Source organism: Hyaena hyaena, unplaced genomic scaffold (genome assembly GCF_003009895.1).
Source record: "Hyaena hyaena isolate Hyena2069 unplaced genomic scaffold, ASM300989v1 scaffold_1578, whole genome shotgun sequence".
NCBI classification, from domain to species: domain Eukaryota; kingdom Metazoa; phylum Chordata; class Mammalia; order Carnivora; family Hyaenidae; genus Hyaena; species Hyaena hyaena.
In genome coordinates this window covers 84,101-103,129 of record NW_024082214.1, presented here as the reverse complement: position 1 = coordinate 103,129, position 19,029 = coordinate 84,101, and the positions used below count along the sequence as shown (strand labels likewise).

Genomic DNA, 19,029 nt, shown 5'->3' with positions numbered 1-19,029 from the left:
TCTGGCCCAGGACTCTTATTTGTTGGGAGACTTTCGATAACTGATTCAATTTCTCCACTAGTATTGGGTCTGTTAAAATTTTCAATTTCTTCCTGTTTCAGTTTTGGTAGTATGTGGGTCTCTAGGAATTTGTACATTTCTTCCAGGTTGTCCAGTTTGTTGGCCTGTAATTTTTCATAGTATTCTCTGATAATTGCTTAATTTCTAGGGATTGATTGTGATAAATTTATTTTCATTCATGATTTTTTTCTATTTGGGTCCTTTCTCTTTTCTTTTTGAGAAGTCTGGCTAGGGGATTTATCAATTTTCTTTAAAAAAAAAAAACAGCTCTTAGTTTCATTGATCTGTTCTCCTTTTTTGGATTCTCTATTGTGTATTTCTACTCTGATCTTTGTTATTTTTCTTCTTCTGCTGGGTATGGGGTTTCTTTGTTGTTCTGCTTCTAGATCCTTTAGATGTGCTGTTAGATTTTTTATTTGGGATGTTTCTTCTCTCTGAGTTAGGCCTGGATTGCAATGTATTTTCCTTTTAGGACTGCCTTTGCTGTACCCCAAAGGGTTTGGATTGTTATGTTCTCATTTTCATTCTTATCCATATATTTTTCTTACTTAACTGGTTTATTGTTAAGTTGGTTTACATATAACACACAGTGCTCATCCCAACAAGTGCCTTCCTCCATACCCATCACCCCCTTTCCTCTCCCCCCAACCCCCTCAGCCCTCAGTTTGTTTCCAGGATTCAAGAGTCTTTCATGGTTTGCCTCCCCCCCCTCCCCAACTATTTTTCCCCTTCTTCTCCCCCATGGTCCTCCGTTAAGTTCCTCCTAATCCTCCTATACATGCACACATATGGCATTTGTCCTTCTCTGCCTGACTTATTTACCCTCAAGGTCCATCCATGTTGCTACACATGGCCAGATTTCATTCTTTCTCATTGCAATGTAGCATTCCATTCTATAGATAAACCACATCTTCTTGATCCATTCGTCCATTGATGGACACTAAGGATCATCCATGTTTTGGCTATTGTTTAGAGTGCTGCAATGAACATAGGGGTACATGTACCCCTATGCATCAGCACTCCTGTATCCCTTGGGTAAATTCCTAGCAGTGCTACTGCTGGGTAATAGGGAAGTTCTATTGTTGAATTTTTGAGGAACCTCCACTCTGTTTTCCAGAGGGGTTGCACCAGCTTATATTCCCACCAACAGTGTAGGAGGGTGCACATTTCTCCACATCCTTGCCAGCATCTAGAGTCTCGTGATTTGCTCATTTTAGCCACTCTGACCAGCATGAGGATGTATCTCAGTGTGGTTATGATTTGTATTTCCCTGATGAGGAGGGATCCTGAGCATCATTTCATGTGTCTGTTGACCATCTGGATGTCCTCTTTGGAGAAGTGTCTTTTCATCTCTTCTGCCCATTTCTTCACTGGATTATTTGTCTTCAGGTGTGGAGTCTGATGAGTTTCCTATAGATTTTGTATACTTTCCTTTTATCTGATATGCCATTTGCAACTATCTTTTCCCATTCCGTCGGTTGCCTATTAGCTTTATTGATTGATTCCTTTGCCAAGCAGAAGCTTTTTATCTTTTTTTTTTTAAATATTTTTTATTAGAGAGAGAGAGAGAGACAGATTGTGAGTGGGGGAGGGGCAAAGAGAGAGGGAGACACAGAATCTGAAGAAGGGTCCAGGCTCCAAGCTGTCAGCACAGAACCCGATGCGGGGCTTGAACTCCTGGATCTTGAGATCATGACCTGAGCTGAAGTCAGACCCTCAACCGACTGAGCCACCCAGGTGCCCCAGAAGCTTTTTATCTTGATGAGGTCCCAGAAGTTCATTTTTGCTCTTGATTCCCTTGATTTTGGGGATGTGTCAAGTAAAAAAATTGCTGCGCTTGAGGTCAAGGAGGTTGTTTACTACTTTCTCCTCTAGGTATTTGATGGTTTCCTGTCTAACGTTCTGGTCCTTTATCCATTTTGAGTTTATTTTGGTGTATGCTGTGAGAAATTGATCTAGTTTCATTCTTCTGCATGTTGCCATGCAGTTTTCCCAGCACCATCTGTTAAAGAGGCTCTCTTTTTTCCATTAGATGCTCTTCCCCGCTTTGTCAAAGATTAGTTGGCCATACATTTGTGAGTCCAATTCTAAGTTCTCTATTCTATTCCATTGGTCTATGTGTCTGTTTTTGTGCCAATACCATACTATCTTGATGGTTACATCTTTGTAGCAGAGGCTACAGTCCGGCATTGTGATGCCTCCGATTTTGGTTTTCTTCTTCAATATTACTTTGGCTATCTGGGGTCATTTTTGGTTCCATACAAATTTTAGGATAGTTTGTTCTAGTTTTGAGAAGAATGCTGGTGCAATTTTTATTGGGATTACATTGAATGTGAAGATTGCTTTGGGTAGTAATGACATTTTAACAATACATATTCTTCCTATCCATGAGCATGGAATGTTTTTCCATTTCTTTGTGTCTTCTTCAATTTCCTTCATAACTCTTCTATAGTTTTCATCATTGAGATCTCATATCTTTGCTTAGGTTTATTCCTAGGTATTTTATGGGGTTTTTTTTTGTGCAAATGTGAATGGGATCAGTTTCTTGATTTCTCTGTCTATAGTTTCATTATTAGTGTATAAAAATGCAACCGATTTCTGTACGTTGATTTTGTATCCTGCAACATTGCTGAATTCATGGATCAGTTCTAGTAGGCTTCTGGTGGAGTCTGTCAGGTTTTCTATGTAGAGTATCATGTCATGTGCGAAAAGTGAAAATTTAACTACTTCTTTACCAATTCTGATGACTCTTATTTCCTTTTGTTATATGATGGCTGATGCTAGGATTATCAGCACTATGTTCAACAACAGTGGTGAGAGTGGACATCCCTGTTGTGTTTTGATCTCAGGGGGAAAGCTCAAAGTTTTTCCCCATTGAGGATGATGTTACCTGAGGGCTTCTCATAGATGGCTTTCATGAAGTTTAGGTAAGTTCCTTCTATCCCGACCTTCTCGACGGTCTTTATTAAAAAGGGATGCTGTATCTTGTCAAGTAATGATGGATTCCTAAAGTGAGTCCAGAAGTTTTCCTTCCATTTCTATGTTTTGGAATAGCTTGAGAAGAGTGGGTATTAATTCTGTTTTAAGTGTCTCATAGTATTCTCCAGGGAAGCCATCTGGCCAAGGGTTGTCATTTGTTGGGAGATTTTGGATAACTGATTCGATTTTCTCACTACTTATTGGTCTGTTCAGATTTTCTATCTCTCCCCATGTGAATTTTGGTAGTGAGTGTGTGTTTAGTAATTTGTCCACTTCTTCTAACTTGTCTAGTTTGTTGGCATATAATTTTTCATAGTGTTCCCTGCTAATTGCTTGTATTTCTGAGGGTTTGGTTATAATAATTCCTTTTTCATTCATGATTATGTTGATTTGAGTGCTCTCTATTTTCTTTTTGAGAAGCCTGGCTAAAGGTTTGTCAATATTGTTTATATTTTCAAAAAACCAAATCTTAGTTTCATTGATCTGTTCAACTGCTTTTTTTGGTTTCAATTTTGTTGATTTCTGCCCTGATTCTTATTACTTCTCTTCTACTGGATTTAGGGTGATCCTGTTGCTCTTCCTCTAGTTCTTTTAGGTGCACTGTTAGATTTTGTACTTGCACTATTTAAAATTTCTTGAAATACGGATGGAGTGCAAGGTACTTTCCTCTTAGGACTGACATTGCTGCATCCCATAGAGTTGGATTGTTGTATTTTCATTTTCATTTGTTTCCATATATTTTTTACTATCTTCTCTAAGTGCCTGATTGGCCCATTATATATATATATATATATATATATATATATATATATATATATTTTTTTATTGTCAAGTTGTTTTCCAACAACACCGAGTGCTCATCCCTACAAGTGCCCTCCTCCATACCCATCTCTCCCCTCCCCCCACTCCCATCAGGCCTCAGTTTGTTCTCAGCATTCAAGAGTCTCTCATGGTTTGCCTCTCTCCCCCTCCCCCACCATTTCCCCCCTTCTTCTCCCACGATTCCATTAAATACTTCCTAACATTCATATACATGCAAACATACGGTAGCTGTCCTTCTCTGCCTGACTTATTTTACTCAGCATAACACCCTCAAGTTCCATCCATGTTGCTACCCATGGCCAAATTTCATTCTTTCTCATTGCCGTGTAGTATTCCATCAGATAGATAAACCACATCTTCTTGATCCATTCGTCCGTGGATGGACACTTAGGCTCTTTCCATGTTTTGGCTACTGTTGAGAGTGCTGCTATGAACATTGGAGTAGATGTGCTCCTATGCATCAGCACTCCTGTATCCCTTGGGTCAATTCCTAGCAGTGCTATTGCTGGGTCATAGGGGAGTTCTATTGTTAATATTTTGAGGAACCTCCACACTGTTTTCCAGAGGGGCTGCACAAGTTTACATTCCCACCAGCAGTGTAGGAGGCTGCCTGTTTCTCCACATCCTTGCCAGCATCTTTAGTCCTCTGATTTGCTCATTTTAGTCACCATGACCGGCGTGAAGTGGCATCTCAGTGTGGTTTTGAATTGTATTTCCCTGATGAGGAGGGATGCTGAGCATCGTTTCATGTGTCTGTTGGCCATCAGGATGTCCTCTTCGGAGACGTGTCTGTTCATTTCCTCTGCACATTTCTTCACTGGCTTGTTTGTTTTTCAGGTGTGGAGTTTGGGGAGTTCCTTATAGATTTTGGATATTAACCGTTTATCTGATATGTCATTCGTAACTACCTTTTCCCATTCCATCAGTAGCCTATTAGTTTTATGGATTGTTTCCTTGCTGAGCAGAAGCTTTTTATCTTGATGGGGTCCCAATAGTTCATTTTTGCTCTTGATTCCCTTGCCTTTGGGGATGTGTCAAGTAAGAAATTGCTTACGTGGAAGTCAAGGAGGTTGTTTCCTGCTTTCTTCTCTAGGATTTTGAAAGTTTCCTGTCTCACGTTCTGGTCCTTTATCCATTTTGAGTTTATCTTTGTGTATGGTGTGAGAAAATGATCTAGTTTCATTCTTCTGCATGTTGCTGTCCAATTCTCCCAGCACTATCTGCTAAAGAGGCTGTCTTTTTTCCATTGGATACTCTTTCCTGCTTAGTCAAAGATTAGTTGCCTGTATATTTTTGAGTCCAATTCTGAGTTCTCAATTCTATTCCATTGGTCTATGGGTCTGTTTTTGTGCCAATACCATACTGTCTTGATGACAGCTTTGTGGTAGAGGCTAAAGTCTGGGATGGTGATGCCTCCCATTTTGGTTTTCTTCTTCAATATTAGTTTGGCTATTTGGGATCTTTTGCGGTTCCGTACAAATTTTAGGAGAGTTGGTTCTAGTTTTGAGAAGAATGCTGGTGCCATTTTGATTGGGATTGCATTGAATGTGTAGATTGTTTTGGGAAGTAATGACATTTTCACTATATTTATCCTTCCAATCCATGAGCATGGAATGTTTTTCCATTTCTTTGTGTCTTCTTCAATTTCATTCATAAGTTTTCTATAGTTTTCATCCTACAGATCTCTTATATTCTTGGTTAGGTTTATTCCTAGGTATTTTTGGTTTTTTTGTGCAATTGTGAATGGGATCAGTTTCTTGATTTCTCTTTCTGTTGCTTCATTGTTGGTGTATAAGAATGCAACCGATTTCTGTACGTTGATTTTGTACCCTGTAACTTTGCCAAATTCATGGATCAGTCTAGTATACTTCTGGTGAAGTCTGTCGGGTTTTCTATATAGAGTATCATGTCATCTGCGAAAAGTGAAAAATTGACTTCTTCTTTGCCCATTCTGATGCCTTTGATTTCCTTTTGTTGTCTGAGGAGTAATGCTAGGATGTCAAGAGGCCAGTTTATGCACTGCCACTGTGATGCTGTCATGTTTCTGGATCATAATGTTCCCATTACTTGATTCTAGACATGCTACAGGAATATCAGTGGGGTCTGAGGTTAGCTTAGTTGCTTGCTGGGTTAGAAGAGATCATCCAGCATGCCAATCGGACAAGGTCCTGCAGCAGCCCAGATTAAATCTTTGGAATCTGTGCAGAGGACTCCAACAATGGGTGGAGTCTTCGTTGTGTCCTCAAGTGCTGCTCCAACATCGCCTCTATCCTGGCCACCATCTACCTGGACCCTCTCCTTACTTTTTAAATTTGTCATGCCACAAGGCCAAATAATAAAATAGATAAAACTTTAGGACACTACAGTTCATATTATGAAAAGGTAGGCATGTCTCAAAAAAGCCTTTGATAATGAATATTAAGATCCTAGAAAAATAACTAATGGGAATTACTATTTAGTAAAACAGATAATTGTGATATTGTTGAAAAAATACACTATTTCCCTTTGAACAAATTGCACTACAAATATATTATGTTGAAATCAATAGTTTTTAGTTCATGACAAAAATGTTTTAAGAATCAGTAGAATGTCATAGTTTTTTTAAAAAATTAAATAGATCAAACGTTAACATGCTACAGTTCATCATCCCTTGATAATCCCCTGAGAGGATGAAGTGAGAATAAAGTTAGGCTTAAATGAAGGCAGATACTCCTTTTTCATGTCCCTGGAAGGAAGATAAGGAAGTTTTAGGGCTAGAAAACAGAGGAATATTGGAAAGATATTCTCCCCAGACCTCTTATCCCTCCTTCAGTTCTCTTCTTACTTCATGCCTTTTCTAGGCTTCCAAGCCCCTGGGGTACACATTTCATTTCTGCTCCAGGTCCTTGGATTTTAATGGATACTGTTTTATGAAGAAAAAATGTTTTCAGTTTAAAAGTATTATTTCTAGACTTTCTCTCACTGAATCAAAGAACTGGGATTGAGAGACCTCTTCTGCACAGAGTGGATCCAGGTAAGAAGCGTGTAAATTGGGCTTGTGGAAGTTGGCCAGCCAACTGAGAGGATTACTAGACATTTCTCTCTGATTAGTCAGGCCTTGTACAGTAGCAGTTCCCTGAGAGGAGTCAATACTGCCAAGAGAGCAGAGTCCTTAATATAGTTTCATCATCCTCCCCTCTGTCATATTCTGATCTCTCCTGACCCTTAGCACCACCACATCAAAATTTTCTACTTGGGCTCCTCAACTCTGAATGAGAGAGCAATATTCCTCACTGGGCTTTAGTTTCTTCACCTTTAAAATGTGGAACTTCCAAGATGTCTCCCGGTTCGCAGATTCTGCATATCTCAGTCATGCTGATCTCTCCCCCACCCCCAAGATACCAGTGGTCAAAGTTGGTCTAGAAATTGGCCAAGTGGGTGGCTACCTTTGAAGTGGGCTTTGAGATGCTCTGGGAAAACATCATCCTTTTGTACCTCAAATACCTTTCATGTTATCTTGGAATCTCAAGTTTTACCTTTAGTGATGCATTGCTTTCGGACCTAAAGAGTCTTCTATTTTTCTCACAAGTCATTTTTAATAATATAGAAGGTATAATTGAAAAAACCTTTAACAATGAATTATAACAATGTTTTACATTTACATTTATCTTTGAAATATTCAAAAAGTTTTCAGATGTGCAGCTCTATATCATATTGGATATGTGTACCACAACTATGGAATTTGTTGATGGTTGATAGATAAGTCCCTGGAGCATGTAACAAATGGTAAGAACCTGGGCCCAGGTGACCTCTCCCAGGACATATGTGCATTTTAATAAACGAACCTCTTGGGGTTAAGAATAATTAGAAGGAAACACCTCTATGGTGTGAGGAATTTCAAGCCCTAGGACACCAAACTGGAGAAGAAATTTGGGGTGGCTAAAAATGAGAATGCCACTTTCTCTCTTATATTTTTACATGAGGAATTTCAGCTTTATGTTTAAAATTAACTTACTCTTTAAAATTCAAGTACAATTAACATAGAGCATTATATTAGTTTCAGTGTGCAATATAATGATTCAAAAGTGTAGGAGAAGAGATAAGATGGTGGAGAGGTAGGGAGACCCTAAGCTTGCTTCCTCCCTCAAACACAGCTAAATATAAAATCATTTTGAACACTTAAGAAATTGATGTGAAGACTGAGAGAGCAAAAGGATACAACTAAAGGTGAAAAAACTTCCACATCCTGGAAGGTAGGAGCTGTAGAGAGTTGATTTGGGGGAGAGAAGAGCTTCAGGTGCTATGAGGGAGCCCTAATCACAGAGAGAGGAGAGAGATAAAGAGTGAAAATGCACACAGGGAATTTCACAAGAAAAACTCTCCCCCAAAACCACCCACAGGGAAATGGAGAAGGGCTCAATACCACAAGTTTTTATAAATAGTGGAACAGAGTCTGAGGTTTCAGAGGTTCTTGCCATCATCAAAGTCTTGCCTGGTGGGAGTGCAGTGCTCCAGTGGAGAAGGAGGGTGGAAATCCGGGAGCGGTAGCGTGGGCTGAGGATCCCCTGCAAAGAAGCAGTTTCCCAGTTTGGAGTCCCAAAGCCTCTCTGGGAGCAAAAGACCAGGGAGGTGCATTTGAGCTGCTCTGTTTACTAACATAGGAACAGGGATACCAACTGAGGACAGCAAGCCTTGATGTCGGATTTCTGCCAGCCTACACCATATACTCAGAACCACTGGGAGGTCACACAATCGATTTCTGGGACAAGCCCGCACTGGCTATAGCACATGAGACACTGCCCTAGACATTCAACACTGGTCCGTGCCACAGGGATCTCTAAAATTTGGAGTTGTGAAACCCAGCCTCACACCTGAGATAAAACACAAGAGTGCTGTGCTGCCTGGCAAGCAGACAGCTCAGACGCAGGCAGGATGAAGGTAGGGATCTGGCAGAATCCAGGGACACAAGAGAGGTGATTGTTTGCTCTTCTATGAAGGCTTCCTGAAGAGTGGCAGGCAAGACCTCCCTGCTCTGGGGACAAGAGAGCAGGGTGATGCCATTTTTACCCTGTCCAGCACAATTGACCAACCTCAGTGAGCAAAACAGCGCCACTAAGTGGAACCCAGAGTCGCTTACACTGAGCACTGCCCCCTGCCCCCTACAGGTGAGTCTTGAATAGGGCAAGTCAACCTTGAGAATCAGCTCAGTAGACCTCACCCCCAGAAGACCAGCACAAACCCCTTTGCAGGCATCAAGTCTACTGATCATAGAGTGCTGTAAAGCTTCAGTAAAGTCACAGGACACAAAATCAATATACAAGAATCTGTTGCATTTCTATACACCAATAATTAAACAGCAGAAAGAGAATTAAAAAAAAAACATTAAAAAAATCCAATTTACAGTTGCACCAAAAATAGTAAGATACCTAAGAATAAACCTAACTAAACAGGTGAAAGACCTGATACACTCTGAAAACTATAAGACATTGATGAAAGAAACTGAAGAAGACCCAAAGAAATAGAAAGACATTCAATGCTTATGAATTGGAAGAACAAATATTGTTAAAATGTTTATACTACCCAAAGCTATCTACCCATTTAATGGAGTCCTTTTCAAAATAATAACAGCGTTATTCACAGAGCTAGAGCAAAGAACCCTAAAATTTGTATGGAACCACAAGGTTTATTCCTGGGCTCTGTATTCTGTTCTATTGATCCATGTGCCTATTTTTGTGCCAGTGCCATACTATTTCGATTACTACAGATTTCAGTATATATTGAAATTTGGGATTTTAATATCACCAGTTTTGTTCTTTCCCAAGATTACTTTGGCCATTCAGAGACTTTTGATGTTCCATACAAATTTTAGGATTATGTATGGAATATATATATATATATGAATGAACATGCCATTTGGAAATATCTTCTCCCATTCAGTAGGTTGCCTTTTAGTTCTGTTAATTGTTTCCTTCTATGTGAAGAAGGTTCTATTTTGATGAAGTCCCAATAGTTTATTTTTGCTTTTGTTTTCCTTACCTTTTTTGTGTTTTCCTATCTATAGTATCATATGATCTGCAAATTTTGAAAGTTTTACTTCTTCCTTACTGATTCGGATGCCTTTTATTTCTTTTTGTTGTCTGATTGCTGTGGCTAGGACTTCCATTAGTCTGTTCAATAAAAGTGCTTATAGTGGACATCCTTATCTTGTTTCTCACCTTAGGGGAAGTTCTCTCAGTTTTTCCCCATTGAGGTTCATGTTAGCTGTGGGTTTTTAATATATTCCTTTTATCATGTAGAGGTAGGTCCCCTCTAACTCTACCTTGTTGACGGTTTTCATCATGAATGGAAGTTGTACTTTGTCATCCTTATCATGGAATCCATTCAGGTTTGCATCTCAGTTATAGCAGTTTAAATTTCAGCCTGACTAGTTTTTAGTTCTTTTATCATTGCAATAAGGAATTTTCTAGTGTCTTCTATGGTTTTTTCAAGCCCAGCTAGTATCCTTACAATTGTTTTAAATTTGAGTTCAGACATCTTCTTAATATTGGTTAGTGTCCCTAAAGGTTAGTTTTGTTTATCTTTTCAAAGAAACATCTCTTGTTTTTATTGATCTTTTCTGGCATCTTTTTTATTCTATGTTTATTTCCAATCTGATCTTTATTATTTTCTTACTTCTAATAAGTTTGGACTTCATTTGTTATTTTTTTAGATCCTTTAGGTGTAAAGCTAATTTATTCATTTGAGAGTTTTCTTTTTTCTTGATGCAGGCCTGAATTACTATGAACCTGCCTCATAGAACTGCTTTTGCTTCATTCCATAGACTTTGGCAAATTGTATTTGTTTTCACTTTTCTGTAGAATTTATAAAATTTCTTCTTTGATTCCTTTGATGTCACTTGTTCAGCAGTATGTTGTTTAATCTTCGTGTTTTATGATTTTTTTTCAGTTTTATTTTTATATTTGATTTTTAGTTTCATACTATGGTGATCAGAGAAGATGCTTGATATGATTTCAATCTGCTTGAATTTATTAAGACTTTTTCTGTGACCCAACATGTGATCTATCCTGGGGAATGTTTCATGTGCACTTGAGAAGAATGTGTATTCTGCTACTTTTGGATGTAATTTTCTGTATGTATCTATTAAGTTTACCTGGTCTAATGTGTCATTTAAGGTTGATATTTCCATATTGGGTTTTTTTTTTTGTCTTGATCTATCCATTAATATAAGTGTAGTTTAATGTTCCTTGCTATTATTGTATTGTATTCAATTTCTTTTATGTCCATTTATATTTATTTTGCGTTGGTGGTATAGTGATGAGCATTAGCTGCCTTCCATTTATATTTATTTTATATACCATGGTGCTCCTATGTTGGTTGCATATATATTTAAATATTATATTTTCTTGCTGGATTGACTTCTTTACATCATGCAGTTCCTTTTTTTGTGTTTTATTAGAGACTTTGCTTTATATTCTATTTTGTTTAATGTCAGTATAATTATCCCTGCTTTCTTGCAGTGGAGCTGCTACATGGGATGGGCTGGGAATGGGTACTACTTAGCCTGATTGCAGTATGGCTGTTTTGCAGGGTAGGTGGGACTTAGGGTGATCCCCTGGCTTAGTTGTTGCTAGATATTATGTGGGGAGGGCATAGCATAGTAGTCTTTCTTGGTCTGGTTGTGGTACAGCTTCTATGCAGGGTGGATGAAGGACAGAGAATACATAGTGGTACTCATAAGTTATAGGGAGGGCATAAAAAATGGTGCCCACCAACTCTGTTTCCAGCAAGTTAGAATGAGATTGCAAAACTGGTGGGCATCAGTGCTTTCTCCCCTGGACAGTCTCGGCAGGTTCTGTCTGTCCATCAGCTGCTTTAGGATTAGTAAGTGTGTCTCCCTCCATTATGGTCTAGGCATGTTTCAAACTTTTGCTTTTGTGCTGGATCCCTGGATGAGTGGGTCGATGCATGATTCCTTTAAGAGTAGGTTCTCCATTATTTACAGTTCTGTGGGTCCCTGAAACTTAATACCTAGACAGAATGCCCCAAAATTTTCCTGGTGCCAGACTCAAGGGTTGGTGTATCTGATGTGGGGCACAGTCCCTTCACTCTTCATGGAAAAGTTCTGTAGTTTTGGCATCCCTTCCTTATTGTGGGTCACTGTGTCTGGCAAGACTGAGTCTTTGCCTCTCTTACCAGTGTTATCTTTTGCTGTGCAGGCACTATTCATTTAGTTCTCAAGTCCTTTTCAGAGGAAAATTATTCCATACACAGCTGTAAATTTGTTGTACCCATGGGAGGATCTGAGTTTAGGGTTTTCCTATATGGCCATCTTTAAACTCTCCCCAGTAGCACACTCTTGAACAATGAATCAGTTGAAACATTTTAAAAAATCTTGAGGCAAAGGAAAATGGAAATACAAGATACTAAAGTTTATAAGATGAAGAACGCTATTCTAAGAAGGAAATTTATAGTGATAAATGCCTACACTAAGAAAATAGATCGGGGTGCTTGGGTGGCTCAGTTGGTTAGGCGGCCGACTTTGGCTCAGGTCATGATCTTGCGGTTCGTGGGTTCGAGCCCCACATTGGACTCTGCTGACAGCTCAGAGCCTGGAGCCTGTCTTAGATTCTGTGTCTCGCTCTCTCTCTGACCCTCCCCTTCTCACACTGTATCTCTCAGAAATAAATAAAACATTAAAAATTTTTAAAAAAAGAAAATAGATCTTGATTTTAAAGTCTCACTTTACACCTCACGGAACTAGAATAAGAAAGACAAACTAAACCCAAAGTTAGTATTAGGAAGGAAATAACAGATTAGAGCAGAAATAAATGAAATAGAGAATGGAAAAACAATAGAAAAGATCATTGAAACTAAGAGATTTTTGTTGAAAAGTTACACAAAATTGGGAAACCTTCAGCTAGACTTAGAAAAAAAATAGAAAAGACTCAAAATCAGAAAAGATGAAACAACAAAATTGATACTGCAGAAATACAAAGGATTATAGGAAACTATTATGAAGAATTATATGTCAACAAATTGGATAATCTAAAAGAAGTGCAAAAATTCCTAGAAAGGTGAAACTTACCAAGACTTAATCATGAAGAAACAGAAAATCTGAAGACCAATAATAAGAAAAGTGATTGAATCAGTAATAAAAAGCTCCCAACAAAGAAAATCCCACAGCTATCTGGTTTTACAGGTAAATTCTACCAAATACTTAAAGAAAAATTAATGCCAATCTCTCTAAAATTTTCCAAAAAATGAAAAGGAATGAATACTTCCACACTTATTTTACAAGGCCAGCATTACCCTGATATCAAAGTGAAACAAAGACACTACAGTAAAGGAAAGTTAGAGGACAATATTCCTGATAAACATAGATACAAAAATCCTCAACAAAATAATAGCAAATAAAATTCGACAGTACTTTAAAAGGATCATACACCATAATAAAATAGAATTTATCTCTGTGATGCAAGCATGGGTCAAAATGCACAAAAATAAATATGTGACATACCACATTAACAAAATGAAGGATTAAAGAAACACAATCATGTATGCAGAAAAAGCATTTGAGAAAATTCAAATATTTTAAAAATAAAAATTCTCAACAAATTAGGTATAGAAGAAATGTACCTCAACATAATCAAAGTCACATCTGATACTGTCAGCTAACACCATACTCAACAATGAAAAGCTAGGTATTTTTCTTCTAAGACGAGGAACAAGACAAGGCTATGAACCCTCATTATTGCACTGGAAACGTCAGCTAATACTTTAGGAGAAGGAAGTAACATATACATATTGGAAAGGAAGACACAAAACTCTCTTTTTTGCAGTACATGGTAGTTTATGTAGAAATTTTGTAAGAGTCAATAAATTATTGCCAATTTGTAAGTGATTATAACAAGGGTGCAGCATACAGAGTTAATATTTAAAAAGTCAGTTGTTTTATTTTATATGAGAAATACAGAAATTAAATCTGAAACTAAAAATACAATTCCATCTATATTGGTACCACAAATATAAAATAATTAGGTTAATTTAGTAAATTATGTGCGATATGTATTTCAGTAAAACTATAAAACTCTGATGAATTAAATCAAAGAACTAAATTAATGGAGAAATATTTCATATCCATGGATAGGAAGACTCAATATTTTGAAGATGTCATTTCTACCCAAATGGATGTATCCAACCAGTGCAATCCAAAACAAAATCCTAGCAAGTTATTTTGTGGATATTGACAAAATCATTCTACAGTTTTTACAAAGAAGCAAAAGGCACTGAATAGCCTATTCAAGGAAAAGAACCAACTTGGGGTACTGACATTACCCAACTTCAAGGCATACTATAAAATTACAATAATATAGACAGGATGTTATTGACAAAAGAATAGACATATGAAATAGAATAGAATTTCCAGTAAAAGACATGAATAGATACTTTCCCAAAGAAGACATCCAGATGGCTAACAGACACATGAAAAAATGCTCAACATCACTCATCATCAAGGAAATACAAATCAAAAGTACAATGAGATACCACCTCACACCTTCAGAATGGCTAAAATTAGCAACTCAGGCAACAACAAATGTTGGCGAGGATGCCTAGAAAGAGCAAGTCTTTTCACTGGTGGCAGGAATGCAAATTGGTGCAGTCGCTCTGGAAAACAGTATGAAGCTTCCTCAAAAAATTAAAAATAGAACTACCCTATTACCCAGCAATTGCACTACTAGGTATTTATCAAAAGGATACAAAAATGCTGATTCAAAGGGGCACATGCACCCCAGTGTTTATAGCAGCACTACTGACAATAGCCACGTATCAGAAGAGTCCAAATGTCCATTGACTGATGAATGGATAAAGAAGATGAAGGTAAATATAATGGAATGTTAGACAATGATCAAAAAGAATGAAATCTTGCCATTTGCAACAACATGGATGGAACTAGAGTGTATTGTGCTAAACAAAATAAGTCAGAAATATCATATGACTTTATTAATATGTAGAGTTTAAGGTTCAAAACAGATTAACATAAGGGAAGAGAAGCAACGTAATATAAAAAACAGAAAGGGGGGCGCCTGGGTGGCTTAGTCGGTTAAGCGTCCGGCTTTCGCTTAGGTCATGATCTCGCGGTTCGTGGGTTCGAGCCCCGCGTTGGGCTCTGTGCTGACTGCCAGCTCAGAGCCTGGAGCCTGTTTCAGTCTGTGACTCCCTCTCTCTCTGACCCTCCCCTGCTCACGCTGTCTCTCTCTCTCTCTCCTAAAAATAAAAAAAAAAAAAAAAAAAAAAAACAGAAAGGGAGACAAACCATAAAAGACTCTTAAATAGAGAGAAACTGTATTTAAACTGAGCAAACTGAAGGTTGCTGGAGGGGTGTTAGATGGGGGCATGGTCTAAATGGGCGAGGAACATTAAGGAGGATACTTGTTGGGATGAGCACTGGCTGTTATATGTAAGTGATAAATCGCTAAATTCTACTCCTGAAATCATTATTACACTATATGTTAACTTGGGTTTAAATTTTAAAAATAGAAAAATAAAAAAAATCTTTTAATTATCAATCAACAAATATAGTAGGTGCCTCTTTAATTTTGTTGAAGAAAGAACCAGAAACCACCTGAACTGTAAGATTACAATGGTTTGGGTCATTCACTTTCTGAAGATCGGTACCAATTTTCTTTCTATCCACTATAGTTAAGATTAAGAATGGGTGATTAATATGCAAAGGGAACCAATTATATTGAACTATACTTATCAAAATATTTTTTTAAATCAGTGACATAGTATTAAACGTTTCAATGTTAATGCAATGAATAAAAGATCAGGTGGCAATAACTCATAATTTCACAGTGGTAAGTAAAAATATTTCTAAGTACCCACAATGTGAATGTCAACACCTGTGATTTCTATAATCAAACGTACAAGTACTGTTAATACTATATTCTACTGATGACATAGTCACAGGCACTGCTAATACTTTTATGGTTTACAATTTTGTTATTGATGAAAATGCGAAAGTTGATTTAGATTGATGTTAATATAAAGATGTGATTTTCTTTTTATTCTAAAAAAATTAAAAGAATAAAGTGCCCAGAAATAGACCCACATAAACATAGTCAACTGATCTTTAACAAAGAAGCAAAGGCAATATAATGGAGAAAAGATAGTGTCTACAATAAATGGTACTGGAATAATTGGACATCCACGTAAAAAAGAAAAAAAAAAAAAAAGAATACAGATGTAGACCTTACACAGTTCATAAATATTAAGCCAGAATGGATAACAGGGCTAAATGTAAAATGCAAAACTATAAAACTCATATGAGATAATATATCAGATAAAGGACTGTCACCTAAAAAATACTTAAAAAAAAGAAGCCCTCTTAATACTTAACAATAAGAACACAACCGGATTAAAAATGGGCCACATGTGTCATTAGCAAATATCTTCTCCCATTTCATAGGTTGCCTTTTAGGTTTTTTTTTTTTTATTGTTTCCTTTGCTGTAGAGACGTTTTTGTTTTGATGTAGTCCCAATAATTTAGTTTTGCTTTTGTTTTTCTTGCCCCAGGAGGCATATCTAGAAAGAAGTTTCTATGGCTTATGTCCAGGAAGTTATTGCTTGTGTTCTCGTCTAAGGTTTTATGGTTTAGGGTCTCAGATTTAAGTCTTTTTTAACAGTTAATTTTTATTTTTTAATTCAGAAAACTATCCCCATACTACAAATAGAAATGATAGTAATAATAATGAAGCATATTAATAATTACACATATAGTGAAAGTCATATTATAGTGACTTTCTTTTCCCGAGCTTAGCTCCTCTCCTGTCAACATGGAAGCCTGAAATCCACTACATTGCTGGTTATTATCCTTTGTCTTGGAGATTTTTCTATTGTTAGGTGCAATGAGAAAACCCAGGACCCAGGTCTCACTTTCTTTATATCATTCTCTAATAAATGGAGCCAGCGTGCTTGGTAGAAATGCCTGATTCTAGAATACTATTAAGACATAATATTGTAATACAATATTGTATCTTGAAAGTTTGAGGAACTGCTTCAGAGTAGTGCCTACATAAAACAACTCCTCAGTACTGACCTAAAAATTGAGAGTTTTTTTCTAACATGGTAATTACAAAATATTAATAACCCAATAAGTATTTACTAGGCTTACCATGTTTCAAGCAGTATCTTGAATACACATCCCACATTCTTTTTATTTTCTTTCCAGATTTTATTTAAATTCATGTTAGTTAATATACAGTGAAATATTGGTTTCAGGAGTAGAATTTAGTGATTCATCACTTACAATACCAAGTGCTCATCAAAATAGGTGCCCTCCTTAATACTAATCACCCATCTAGCTAATTCCCCACCCATCTCCTCCATCAACCCTCAGTTTGTTCCCTACTGTTAAGAGTTTCTTATAGTTTGTTTCTCTCTCTCTTCTTTTCGCCTTCCCATATCTTCATCTGTTTTCACATTTAAGCCTTTAACCCATTTTGAATTTATTTCTGTGGTGTGGTGCAGTAGGGTGATGTGCTAAATGGGTATTGGGGATGAAAGGGTGCATTTGTTGTGGTGAACACCGGATGATGAATGAAATTGTTGAATCACTATATTGTACATCTGAAATTAATAAAACACTGTATATATTTTTGAAATGAGCCAAATAATTTAACAGACACCTTGTCAAAGAAAAGATAAAGATGTAAAATGAGTATATGAGATTTTTCACTTCACATGACATGATGGTTTCATAAAACAATGAGATACGACTAAACACCTATTAGAATTGCCAAAATCCAGAACAGTGACACCACATGCTGTTGAGGATGTGGAACAACAGAAACATTCATTGCTGGTGGGGATGCAAAATAGCTCAGCCATATTGAATGACAATTTGGTAGTTTCTTTCTAAACCAACCATTCTTATGTCATATGATCCAGGAGTCACCTTCTATGATATTTACCCGAAGATAATGTCTACACAAAAACCTGCCCAAAGATGTTATAGAAACTTTATTCATAATTGCCAAAACTTGAAAGCAACCACGATGCCTTTCAGGAGATGAATAGATAAATATACTGTAATATATCTTGACAAAGGAATATTATTCAGAGCTAAAAAGTAATGAGCTATCCAGCTATGAAAAGAAATAGAGAAATTTTAAGTAAAATGCATGCATATTATTAAGTAAAGCCACTCTAAAGACACTGCTTGCTGGATAATTCCAACTATATGATATATATGACATTCTGGAAAAGGCAAAACTATAAAAAGATCAATAGAAAGGAGATTTTATGTTCGGGGAGATGGTGGAGAAATAGGAGGCTTTGTACTTCCTGCCCGCATCTCTCAAAGAAGAGCTGAACCCAAAGGACTCTGAACCTCAAGAGTCTGGGAGGAAAAGAGATGGAGTCTACTAGGAAGATGGCCTCATAGCAGCTACTTCAAGGAACAAACCAAAGTACACATGGTGGAGAGTCTAAGACATCACTAGGAGTAGGGAAATAAAAGAACCAAAGTCACATCGAGAGAGAGACCATGGGACACCCTTAAAGGTAAACGTCCTGAATGACCAGGTCCTGGAAAGTGTATGAGCCTCCTTTAATATAGCAGTACTCCCAGGTGCAGAGCACATAACAAGCCTTTTAAACTTACAAGAGACAGAAAGCTAGCGAAAATGATGAAACAGAAGAACTCTCCTCAAAAGAAATCCCAGGAAGAAGTGACAGCTAAAGAATGGATCAAATAGATAAAAGCAACTAACCTGACTAAGAATTTAGAGCAATAGTCATAAAATGAAACGCTGGGCGTGAAAAAGGGATAGAAGACAGCAGAGACACTATTGCTACAGAGATCATGGATCTTAAAAATAGTTATGATGAATTTAAAAATGCTATAAATAAGGTGCGTATTAAATGTAGGTGACCACTGCACGGAATGAAGAGGCAGAGAGCAGAATAAGTGAATTAGAAGATACAATTGTAGAAAAAGAAAAAGCCGAAATAAAGAGAGATAAATTGATCCAGGGGCATGAAAGGAGAATTCAAGAAGTGAGTGATGCAGTCAAACGGAAAAATATCCATATCATTGGTATTCCAGAAAAGAAGAGAGAGAGAAATGAAGGAGTACTTGAATAAATTATAGCCGAAAACTTCCCCAATATAGGGAAGGAAACAGAC

At 37.2% G+C, this 19,029-nt stretch overlaps 1 pseudogene; it reads right to left on the bottom strand.

Moving 5' to 3' along the window:
• Positions 1-5,860: 5,860 nt before the first annotated feature.
• Positions 5,861-6,143, bottom strand: LOC120226065 (annotated as a pseudogene).
• Positions 6,144-19,029: the final 12,886 nt, after the last annotated feature.